We start from the raw sequence: 13429 nt of genomic DNA, 5'->3' as shown, positions 1-13429 counted from the left end.
AGAAATTGTTCAAGCAGAGCACACTTGCGGCAGTCAGAGGGCAATGTTTAGGAGTCTGTTCTCTTATTCCATCGTCTGAGCCAGAGATTGAGATTCATGTCATCAGGGATGCATAGCAAGCATTTTTACACACACACACACACACACACACACACACACACACACAACAACAACAAACTAAAGATCGCACACTAGCATCTACAAGAAATGGGTTGTTCTCGTTACTGCTCTTTGGCAATGATGAGGATTCTAGTCAGGGCCTCCATATAGTAGGAAAAGACTGACTCACCACTAAACTGTATCTCCAGTCCACAGGTCAAACAGTTTGGTTAGAGCATAAACAGTCTGCTTTGTCAAGCCCTTCAGGATGTTATGCCACAAGACCTAATGTTTTACTAGTCTGGTTCTGGGACAAGGTGGACAAGAGCAACTCACATCGTTCTAAGAATTGGAACTCCTGACCATCTTACTACACCCTCCCCAGTCCCAGGATTCAGACAAGACACCGTTCCTAATTTTAATCCAGTGTGTCCAGGCTTCATGCATACTAGGTGAGCGTTTTACCCCCATTAGGTTTGTTTAAGTGGTAGAATGTAGGTGAAGATTCTTTAGGCCAGCAGTCCCTTAGGCATCTCTAGGGCTGTATCTACATACATCTCTAGGGCTGCAAATTGACATTCTCTAGTATGTTCGTCCAGTATTTTCAGATCAATAAGGCTTTCTTTTGAGTTAGATGTGGTACACACCTATAAATTCCAGGCAGAGGCAGGAAGAGTGCCACAGGTTGGAGGCTAGCCCAGGCTACATACTGAGACCCTGCCCAACTGGCCTTCCCTAAAACACCCAAAAATATTTTTTGGAAGTTATTTCTTAATTTCAATACTTTCAAACTTGCTGAAAGTATCTGATTTTTTTTTTTTTTAGAATGAAATATTGATTGACTCCTTAACACTCAGAAACTTTGTGCTAGAACTCACTTTGTAGACCAGACTAGCCTTGCCTTCCTCTGCCTCCTGAGTGTTGAGATTAAAGATATGCACCACCACACTTGGCTAAACAAAGGCTTTTTAAAAAAAGAAGACAGGCTGGACAGCGGTGGCGCACGCCTTTAATCCCAGCACTTGGGAGGCAGAGCCAGGCAGATTTCTGTGAGTTCAAGGCCAGACTGGTCTACAGAGCAAGATCCAGGACAGGCACCAAAACTACACAGAGAAACCCTGTCTTGAAAAACAAAAAAAACAAAAACAACAACAACAAAAGGACAGGGCTTTGCTACGAAGCCCAAGCTAGCCTTATACATGCAGCAATGCTGCTGCCTCAGCAGTTCTTGAGTATGCACCACCATGCCTTTAAAATGAGTATTTACAGTGCACATTAAACCACTTTTCACATAAGCAATACTAGACAGCAAGTGTTTTAAGTAAGTTGTATTACTTTCAAGAGAAAAGACCATGAAGATAAAAGAATCCAACACATGTTCAATTAAAGGACGTTTTATTTATTGACAGATTAAAAAACCGCAACTCCCAGCAGTGCAAAATGCACTACTGAACCCATTACAAAGAACTGGTGTTAATACACAATGTTTAAGCAATGCTACATGGGTTTTTGGCAAAGTGCTGTGCTGTTCATTCGGTATAAAACTGACCATCTGTGACCCAATCAGTATAAAAATGTATAAAAACAGAAAAACAATTAGATAGTGGCTCAAGAAAACAAGCTGCCATTTATGCATAGATTGATGTACAGTATATATACCCTAACCAAAATGTCCCTTTTATGTTTTCAAGTTGATGAGAGAAACAACTGTGCCCATAAACACGTTACAAAGGTCCACAGTACAACCTACAATACTTTTTCTCATACCCTGCCTTCAGAAGGCAAATGTGTTCACAATTTTACTAGAGGAAAGAAATAAAGCCACTTCTTAAAAATAACACACACAATTATTGACTAAAGTTCAAAGCTTCTGGAGGAAAACAAAACCACACACATACCCGAGGCCCCCAAATACACACCTAACCTCACTAAGCACTGGTTTTTACAAGTTCACCTAGAAAACAATACTAAAACAGGAAAGTACAGAACCAAACTCATTTAACAGAGACATTTTTCAATATCACAAGAAAACTTATCAATGATACACAGAAGATCCACTTAGGTTGCCTTCCTCTGAATAGTAACTTCTCTTCCACATAAAGGATACTGTTGCCAGTAAGAGAAGACACTTCCTGGTGCATCTGCACCTAACTCCTGGTGTCTCTTGGCACCTAAGCTGCTTGAATTGGTGTCACATTTCAAGAGAAACTGGCCTATGACAAAGTGGACAACACTGTCATATGTATAGATTTGTTAAATAGACAAGCATTCATGTCTAATTTCAACATTAGAATAAGTAGGTAGAGTTGCCATTTATAAATGCATCAGAGGCTGATGGCGTGGAACTACCTAACTTTAAAGAATTTAAAACAAATAGTATCAATAGGCCTTGTGAAATAAAAAGTAACTTCAAGGCAACAATAGAAACATAGTAGTATCTCAGTACAAGGAGCAGTCTCTTCATTGTCTCTAAAATAGAAAAAGGTAGAAACTTTCTCCACTAATCTATTTAAATGTGTCTTCTAGTTGCAGTCCTTCATTCTTAGTTTTTTCCAACTCAAAAAGAGAGAGAGAATAGAGATGATACTCTTCCTTGCTTTTCTGTTAGTCTTAAGAGTATACAAAGACTGTATGCTTCTGTGAGGATGGAGCAAAACAGCAAAGCAATTCAGATTTCAACAGAAGTGAAGAGCCAATGTACAGATTTGAGAAGCAAAAACAACAGGCAGGCTTATGAGCCCTGGCAAGTTTTAAGTAAACACTCTTCTCACTAGAACCAAAGAGCTGATAAGACAGAGACAATCTGCGTGGGAATTGGAAAAATATACACAAAGTTAATGAGTTTGGGATTTTTTTTTAAAACTTCCTGCAATGGGAAGTAAAAAGCCTTGAATCTCTGCACCTACTCAACCATACAAATACAAATAGCCCCAAGATAAATATGGTGAGCTAAGCATCTACATACAGGGCAGAGTATAACTCAGGAAATAGTAATTAACGGGCTTCACACTCTTAAAATGTTTAACACAAAACACAAACTTTGAGGAATGTGAAGGTCCACTGTAAAAGCTAAAAAACCATACTCCAGATGTATGGCAGATACACACCATATATTCCAGACTTTCTTAGCAACATTCTAGGCTATCAGTTTAGAAATGGCCAGAGCTCCTAAATTCAGGAGTCTTACTCTGTTGCGTTTGCAGTGCTGGAGATGGCACTCAGGACATTGCACACACTAGGCAATCACTCCCCACTAAGCTGCATCTCCAGCCCTTGGGGTCTTCTTACTGCCTGTACTTCCAGTGAAGTACACTGCAAACCACTAGTAGTTAACAACAACAGCAAAATGATGATAACCAGTGAAAAATCAACTCAGAAAATGCATTTGGCCATGTTTCAAAAAATAGTTAACAGGTTAACATTGTTCTTTGTTATTAGGCTTGTGTCTTACACACAGTAGTTGCCTAACAGAACTTCAATTTTTCTTCAATTCTTACATGTGCCAATTTTAGACATAACTTTAGATTCTCACACAGGAACCACAGTGTGCTACCTACTGTAGGTGATGTGGTTGGTAATTTTAACCCTGAAGAAAAAAAAATCCCAGTAATTTACGTTTGCTGGTTATTAGGAACAAGGCAAAAATACTAGGCACAGACAAGGCAAATGAAGTCAGTAACTGAAAGAGATGTAAATGTACTTAAGGGATGAACAAATCTAGGGGAAAGTTGTTTAAAAACAACAACAAAACCACTGCAGTTTAATACACAAATCAGTTCACGCTGGCCAAACAAATTCTAATGGCTGAACTTCCAGCTTGTGAGACACAACTTGCATGTGACATAAGGGGTTAGGAAAGGCTTACATGTATTTAGAAGCTTGTGTCCAGAAGACACATAGCTGGTCTATTTTCAAGTTACCAGCATATGACCCTATAACAAACATGGTGTAAAACATGCAAACCTTCATGAAAACACAAACAGTAACAAATGACTTCTCAGTTTGACAAACTACAGACTTGGCCCCTAATTAGAAAACAAATAAATAAAGGGGAAGTCAGTATGGAAAGGTTTAAGGAAGGATAAGGAATCTAGATTCCTGTTCTAAGAGAGACGTCCTGGCACCTGTTACAGCCAGTATAAGAAGACCCTTGACTGTCTAACTGCAGCTCTGAAAGTCTCCCAAGGTTCCCTGCATCAGTCTGCTACAGGAATACTACTTCACATAACAGTATGCTGCTTTTTTTCCTTGAAATTATTTCATGAACAAGTGTTTAATTAGGGTTGCAGAGGAGATAGGGAAATGAGCTCTTTGATTATATAGGTAATGATATTACTCTCAGTAGAATGTGCTTTAAGGTGTAAATGGGTTTAATTTTCCAGAAAGTTGGTTGCAAGTGTGGATGGCTCATTAAAACCCATCAAAACTGCTTTTAAAAAGAAGTGACCAGTTAGAAGTAAGAAAATGGACTTTCCTCTACATCAAGTTAACTGGCCTATGTGAGTGGAACCCTGCATTCTGGCCTCATTAGCACCAACCCTGAAGAATAATCATGGCAGAAAGTGCCATAGCCTCCCACCACTAGGTTCAATAGAAAGGCCCTGGAAATTCACACAAAGTTCAGTTTTGACAGCTCCATTTCCAATTAGTATGTAATCCTCACAACTCTGTGAGGGAGGTAAGTATTATTACTCCCCTGCTGTGAAGGAAACAGAGGCCAAAGTGGTTAAAGATTTTGTGAAGTTAAAAAATGAAAGCTCAAGGAAACCAATCCATCAGTCTTCACTTGGATGCTGTAAACACGCCACCATAAGTCCTGTCTCCCATGCTTTCCCCTTGGGAGGACAGGCTCCATGTCTGAGGAGTTAACCTTGCTTAAGGGCAGACATGAACATGAAGTCACCAAGTGCCTGGGCAAACACTTGTGCATTTCCAGCTGAGCTGGCAGTTAAGACTCTGGACACCTCCAAATACTGACTGACTGCTCTGTGGGTTACCTGCAGACAGATTGCAAATGTCATCTCACAGGTCCCATTTCCCCTTTGCATATGAGACAAGTGCTTTTTTTGTCCACGATAGCTGTAGTAGCTGTACCATATTATGGAGTCACATCAGAATTGTTGAATGCATTTGTTCACCAAAGTTAATGTACCTGAATTCCACAATAAACTGCAATGACCAATCTGGGGAAAAAAGAACTATACATACAGAATATGTCAAGTTTTCTTTCAGAAGTAAGTTCAGCCATTAATTCCATTATATCCATGGCAAAAATCACTTGTTAATGCTCATGTTAGTGTATAAAAATGTACTCATTATATACAGAAAAGACTTACCAAGTACTGGTCAAAAGTATATGGCTGACCCTGAGAATAAAATTTTGCTTACACAAAAGATTAAATAATACAAAATTGATAGATGAAATTTGTAAGATACTAACTCATACATACCTTACTATACTTAAAGACCACCCCAAACACTGTAACTGTATTGATATGTTTCCAAAAATATTCTGAAAAGGTTATTTAAAAGTAATTGTCAGGAGCAAGGCATTATGTGATACAAAGCACAAAATATGGTTGTGATGTGTCTAGACACACTGATAGACTAGGCAGTTGGTCTTCAGTTGGCTGGAAGGAGACAGCATTTTCATTGTGTGCACACACACATCCACATACATGGGCACAAACCCACGGAAACCAACATTCTCAGTAATTGTACTGGCGTGGGCAGGGCTGGTGAACCACCCAGCCACTGTGCTTCACCTGTCGAGTATGGCAATCCCTGGTAAGGTTCTGGCGACGAAGGCCATTTCTGTTCAGAGACTGTCTTTCACTATGTCCTTTTATCCATTGGGAAGTGCGGAAGCTCCTGGGTGGTTCCAGAAACGCTGCCTGAGCAGCAAGAGCTGCTACACAGCCGTGAATGTGCTCTCCCATTCTGAAACAGACCAAAGTGGGGTGTGTCAGCAACTTCTAAGCAGGCTACTTCCTTAGGAATTTGGTTTTCTACATTTACTTGTCTCTGGTTGGGTAAGAATTTAATGCCTCCTGGCTGATGGACAGATTTATATTTTGTGACTGTATTTGCTACTAGTGGTAGAAGGGAGAAGCCAACTTTTTGTTTTTGTTTTTTGCTTTTGAGAAGGCCACCCTCAAATTCACCATCCTCCTGCTTCAGCTTCCACGTTTTGGATTACAAATGTGTATCATAGCTCCTAGGTGAAAAGAACTTTTAATAGGAATGTAGCATATAATCCAGAGATGGCTAAATGGGCTGTATATTAAAAATGTGCTCCATACTCTGAGTGAATTTAATATGGTTCTCCAGGAGAACTGATGTCTACTGAACATCTGTGGTTCGGGTTAGTTATCTAAGATAGAATCTCATGCAGATCAGGATAGCTTCAAATTTGCCACGTAGGCAACACTGGCCTTAAATTACTGATCCTCCTGCCTCAGCTTTTCAAGTGCCGGGGAGTCACCACATCCAACTTTTAGCTGTTTAGAAGATATTATCTATTTCAGTCTTACGATAATATTAAAATAAAATATTATAATTCTCAAATTGACTGATCAAAAAGCATTTACATTAGCAGCACCCAATACCTTCACAGATGATTTCTGTTACAAGTACAATGTCCTAGGTAGCATATGAATCAGCATTTCATAGAAATGTATATAAGGACATTCCTCCAACTTTAACATTTCTAGGTTTAAAAAAAAAATCAATGCCTATTACAGGCATCTTTTTTATTTATACCACAGGAGGGCATATTTTGGAATGGCATTTACACAACAGTGTTTCAAGACCCTTAAAAACGTGTATATTGGTACATGGTTGTTGTATACATTAATAACAAAGTTTTTAATTTTCTGCAGTGCTGTGTATTGATCTCAGGCCTCTTGCATAATTGACAGGTACTTGACAGGTGAGCTACATTCCTAGCACAACTGTAACGATGAGGATGAGGACTGAGGGTTTCTAATACAGGCTGGTGTGAAGCTCCCTATGTATCCAGGAGTGACCTTGAACTTCTGATCCTCCCCCCTCTGCTTCTCCAGGGCTAGGTTTACAAGTGTGCACCACCAAGTCCAGGTTATTCACTGTTTTCTTGTGCACCAGACAAGACCTCTACAAACTGAGCTATATCCCAGTTTGAGTTTTAAGATTTTTACCAGTTATTTTATTCAGGAAGGCAGTTACATATTTTACCTAAAATGGTGGGAGGAAACTGTCTTCCTGCATGCACACACAGAGAACTAAAACAGATCCCATTAAGAAATTAAACAGAGGGTTGGGTGGCAGTATAGCTCAGTGGTAGAGTGCTTGTCTAGTACAAGGCTTGATCCCTAGCAGTAGGAAAAAACAAAAAAGAAACAAGCAAATAGAAAGAAGCTAATATAAATGCAATGATTTTTTAGAAGGCAGGCGTTTGGGTTCCTGGTCTCCCTGCTTAGACTGATAACACAGATCATACAGTCTTAAAATGAACATACTTACTCTGTGCCCATGAGTCTTATAAGCAGCTTTTCCTGGCCCTACAAATGTTAAATGGTGAACTATTAAATCACTAGTAAGATTTAAAATGCCATTTTATTTTTACTACTAGGACATGGTCATTTTTCTTTATTAAGACTGATTTACTATGGGCAGTTGAAGACATTACTTAAAACTATGTTATCATAAACATTCACAAACAATGTTTATAAAAGCTAAGATGCAATAAAATGTACACTCTAAAGCCATTATAAGTACTTAGCATCAATACTCAGGTGATTTATACTAATATCCCTGAGGACAGACAGAATGGAAGTAATATTGAAAAACATGGTTTATTGCTTGCTTGGAAAGCAGACTGTTTGCTACATAAATAGTCTTGCCATTTTGGTAACACCTAATTCTACCGTGATTTAGAAATACAAAAACACACTTCTTTTTGAGACAGGGATCTCACTATGTATTCTAAGCTGCCTTAAACTACTGTTCCTCCTACCTCATCCTCCTAAATGCTACAAGCATGTCACCATGGTTGGCCTTTGATAATTCATTTATGAAAAGTATTTGTTGATCCTACATGTCAATATGTATGATTCAGGAATGCAAATCCAATTTTCTTGTGAAACACTTCACCCCTAAATACAGTTTGGATAAAGAAGATGGTTTTGGATAAAGCTTCTGAATACTCCTAGATCTAGGCTCTTCAGGGGAAGATTAAAGTATGATTTGGTAAGAAGATGAAGTGAAAGTTTGGTAACACATGATGATGAGTATCATGTCTAATAAAATAGTGTAGAACCCATTGGATTCAAAATAAAGGTGGCAGGTACTGGAATGAGCCTATACAGTAAAAACAACTTAGGACATGCCCAGGGTGTTAACAGTATTCATCTGTGGGTCATGAGGGATGCCATTTCAAATTTTGAAATTTCTGCATATTTAAATTTTGGTAACATTACTTTGCAAAACTGCCAATTACATACATGTGTACTTTAAAAATATCAAATGCCAATAAATACATTTACAGTGACCATGTCAGATTAATCATGTTAGATTCTTTTCTTGAAAATTTTTTTTGAGATTTTACTTATTTCTATTTTGTGTGTATGAATGTTTTGGTTGCATGTAAATGAGTCTGTGCACCACGTGCGTGTAGTACCCATAAAGGCCAGAAGATGGCGTCATCCCCAGGGCCTGGAGTTAACAGTTAGGAGCTGCCATATAGATGCTGGAAATTGAATTTGGGTCATCTCAAAGAGCAGACAGTGCTCTTAACAACTGAGCCATCTTTCTAGCCCCTAGTCATTCTTGGGTGGATTCTTCAGAGATGCAATCAGAGTCAGTAGGGAAGAATTTTTAAGAACTGAAGAAATCTGCTTAAAGCCAATGTAAAGCAATTAAATCACCACCACCTCTAAACAAGTTATATTTTAAATGTTTGTTGGGATGCTGAAAAACACTTAACTCAGCAAAGTTATGGCTTTCAAAAATGTGCCACTTGAAGTCCCAGTTTATGCCTGGTATTATGTAACTGTATAAGACCATGATTTTTGGTTTAGTCCAAGTAAGAGGAAATGTATTTAGTCTTGCTAAAGTGCATCTGAAGTATTGAGACTTGGGAGAGTAGCAACTCTGGAAAGGTTAACGTTGCCTGGGTTTAGTTATTACTCCATAGATGGGAAACAAGCGATGTACAGTGGGGCCAGTGGAGTCATGGCCTGAACTATCCAAAAGGAGCCCTTTGGATGACAGTGAAGTACTCCAAAGGATCCAGAGAAGGCATAAGTCAGGGACAGTCCTCACCATGTGGTTTGCTAGTACAGGCATGTTCCCCTGACATGCATGACTTGACAGGCCAGGCTCTAAGCGGTAAGATGGAGAGGTGGGAATTGTCTCAGATGTACTGCTGAAAATGTTTCTCTTGATAAAGGCCACAGAGTATCTGGAAGGTTGATTAGTGACACACTAATCTTTACTGACTTCTCTTCCCCTGAGCTTACTGGGCCCTCAACTATCCATTTTGGACTGTCATATAACAGCATCACTGCAGTGTGACATCTGAGGACAACCCTTGGGACAAATACTTGGATTTTCTAGGTTAAGCACCGTTTAAGGTGGTTTAGCTAAGATATGTGGAAGAAAATAAATTTTTGAGACATTTTAGGTGAATTTGATACCCTAAATAATGGAGCCTATAATATAGAATTATATTCTAATATACTTATCAGAAATACTAGTCTTTTAAATTTCCCTTCAGTAGCATAATTTTGTAAGTGAGTAGTTCTTTTATACAACTGAGCCATGCTATAATTAATAACCTTATAAAACTCAATCCTGACCCTGCATGCTGCAATTATAGCCCTGACCATGTTACTTAAGTAAATCTCTAACACAATTAATTTTTTATCTTCCCAAGCCTTAGCTTTGTACTGTGCAGAAATAAACTTTTTGCTTAGCAGACTGCTGTGCAGAGATTAGGAATTGCTTGCAACATACCCTGGGGCTGCTAGAGGTTGTAGTCCTCATTCCCACAGCTGGCCTCACCGAGACCAGGGCAGGGGTTGTGAACAGCGTACAGCAGACATGCTGGGGTGTTCAATGAGAAGATTTTCCATAGGACTTGTTTTCCACCTTGATAGTGGTTAATCCACCTGCTGTAAAACATGGGGGAGGGGTGATGAACCCAGCTCTCCTCCATTGGGCAAGACTCGAACTGGAGGAAGCAGGAGTCACTGGTATCGGCCCAAACACTCCAGAGATGCAGGTAAACAGGAGAAGACTGATGTGTGCTCTGCAGGGGACTCTTCACTGATGTCATCATCTTCCTCCTCTTCCTCAGCTGAGAAACCAGTGCAAGGATCTAGAAGATTGTGATCCACATTGCACATGGGAGGATGAGCAGTCAGTTGTGGTAGAGTCATCCAAGTTCACAACAGAAGAAAGGACAATACTATATAAAGATGCTTACAAAGGCAATTTTTGCTTGTAACAATTATAAATTCATTTCCAACCTGTCTATGTATAGGTATACTGGCACTAAGGAATAGCTTTAGGACTTTATATTCTGGCAAATAAACACAGTATGACCTTGTGGGTTCCTGTTGCTTGTGAGGGTTTCCCATTAAAGTGCCTATGCTTGGACAGGCTTTGGGAGTTGCAAAACTGGAAAGTGACGTCAGTCAGTTTCACTGACTGGATTGTTGGCACAAAATGTTTCCTGAAAGTTTTTGGGAATGTCCTTATTTATTTACTCTTAAACCTTACAAATTACATGTAAGAGTTCACACATTCTTTGTATAATGTACACATACATGTTTGAGTGCACACAAGGGTGGTGTGTGTGTGTGTGTGTGTGTGTGTGTGTGTGTGTGTGTAGAGAAGCCACTCTAGCGCTTAAGCCAGGGTGCGGTGGGGTGTGTCTAGTGCATGGGCAATGAAGGCAGGAGGACCAAGAGTTTACGGTTAGCTAAGTTAAGGGTTAGCCTTAGCTACATAGCTTGCGGTGGGGTGTGTCTAGTGCATGGGCAATGAAGGCAGGAGGACCAAGAGTTTAAGGTTAGCTAAGTTAAGGTTAGCCTTAGCTACATAGCTTGCTGGATCTACTTGTGTTGATGATTAATTGTTGAGTGCACCTTAACCTAGGAAGTCAACAAGAATCCATTCATCATCTTCCTTCTCACTAATTCTGGCTCTTGGTTGGAAGAAGCAACTTCACCTACAAACATTTTGTTCAGTCTCTGGAACATTGTTAAGGCAAGATTGAGACTTTGGCTGGAAAACTTGATAGCTGAGATTTCAAAACCCTGTCTTCAGTGGCCTGATGGCACAGGCCGGAGATTAAAGTGCAGTGTTTCTTCAATTTAGGTGAAGAACAAGAGTCGTCATCCCTAAAATAAAACAGAAAAAGTTAGTTATTTGTATTTGTTGTAAGGGTTTTTGAGACAAGGTTGGCCTTGACTCCTAATCCTCTTGCTTCTACCATGGTGCCAGGTGCTCATCCTCCCTACCCCATTATCCTGCTGCTTTGTGTTCTTTGTGTATGACTTCAAGCAAGCCTCATATTTGAAATCTGTAAGAACAGCATAATTTAGCTTTGGAAACAACTATTACTGGCATAGGCAAATTCACACTGTAGAAACCTAACTGTAAGACTTGGGGCTGGCAACACGAGTCTCTGGGGAGTTCAGGAATCAGTGCGTATATGGGACTCAAATCCTGGTTTCCCCCTTTCACTTTACAGCTTAGGCAGATGGGGCTGGAGGGATAGATATGGTTAAGATCACTAGTGGTTCTTGCAGTTGAGTTTGCAGCACTCACGTGGTAGTTTGCAACTCTGGTGGTTGGTGGTTAGAATGGAAACGGCCCCACAGGCCCTAGGGACTGGCTGTTGGGAGGTGTGGCCATGTTGGAAGAAGTGTGTCACTGGGGACGGCTATAAGGTCTCAAGTCAGGCCTAGTGTAGCTCTTAGCTACCTCTCCATCACCATGTCTGCCTACATGCCACCATGCTTCCTTCCCACCATAATGAAAATGGACTGAACCTTTAAGTCACCACCTCAATGAAATGTCTTCCTTTATAAGAGTTGCATGGTCATGGTGTCTTCACAGCAATAGAAACCCTAATTAAGACGACAACCATCTGTAACTCCAGTTCCAGGGGATCTGACACCCTCTTCTGACCTTTGAGGGCACCAGCATATACATAGTACATATACCTACATGCAGGCAAAACACTTACACATATAAATAAATAAATCTTAAAACAGAAACTTAGGAAGGTGACCAGTGAGGGAGCTCCATGGTAAAGGCACTTGCTTCTGAGTCTAGTATGTAAGTTTGATCCCCACAGGTAGAATGAAAGAAGCAGGTTACACAGGTGATGCTCCCACCTCTACCCATGTGACACACACACATTGTCTTTACAAAGACTTAGCAAGTTACAGAGTTTCAGTTATGGCTCCTACCTCTAGTAGTTCTGGTGAGTTCTAAATAGAAAACCCACCTTGTTTTATCGAAGCACAGTTACAGATATAAGTGCCCTTATCTACCTGACTACCAATAACACCGTAAATAGAAAGCACATCAAGAAGCATTTTTAATTTTTTCCTCTTTTTATCTTTTTTTGCTCTCTGCTACCAGCCCTGAAGCCATTCGGTCCCTTGTCCAAACTACCAGCAAGTTCTGTGGACTCCGGCTACACAAATAGTCTAAATCTACTTGCTATTCGTAACTCATTCTACTTCATGCCAGCAACATTCCCTGATCTACTCTTGTTAAGTGAGATTATACAGGCAGCATGCTTAGCAAGATTCTTGACACAAAGTTATCTGGATAGGGCAACTGTTATTCTACAAATATTGAGTCCCTACTATGTATAAGGCATAGTGCTGAGCACAGGGGAACCAGCAGTGAACAAGAACCACACAGGAAGTGAAATAGTGCAGTTACTGAGGTAGCAGAAAGAATTACCAGATGGTCCTCAGACCTCCCTGGTGCAGTTCTCCAGTAAGTAACATTGGATAGCTGAGAAGATCCTCAGTGGAGAAGGAGCCGACAGACACTATGGAATCCTATATAAGTGAGAGCATTGCCCAGATGGTCAACATCCAGACAGAGGATCAAAGGAACAAGCTGGGGACCATTTCCTGCAAGAATTTATAGGGAAGAAATTAAGAAGAGAAACCGGCTGGGCAGTGGTGGTGCACGCCTTTAATCCCAGCACTTGGGAGACAGAGCCAGGTGGATCTTTGTGAGTTTGAGGCCAGCCTGGTCTACAGAGTGAGTTCCAGGAAAGGCGCAAAACTACACATAGAAACCCTGTCTCGAAAAA

General features: G+C 40.2%; 1 pseudogene; it reads right to left on the bottom strand.

The window, feature by feature from the left end:
* Positions 1-1477: 1477 nt before the first annotated feature.
* LOC118575641 lies at positions 1478-11407 on the bottom strand (annotated as a pseudogene).
* Between the last annotated feature and the right edge of the window lie 2022 nt (positions 11408-13429).

Source organism: Onychomys torridus, unplaced genomic scaffold, assembly GCF_903995425.1.
Source record: "Onychomys torridus unplaced genomic scaffold, mOncTor1.1, whole genome shotgun sequence".
In the NCBI taxonomy this organism is placed as follows: Eukaryota; Metazoa; Chordata; class Mammalia; order Rodentia; family Cricetidae; genus Onychomys; species Onychomys torridus.
This window is presented reverse-complemented; position numbering and strand designations above follow the sequence as displayed.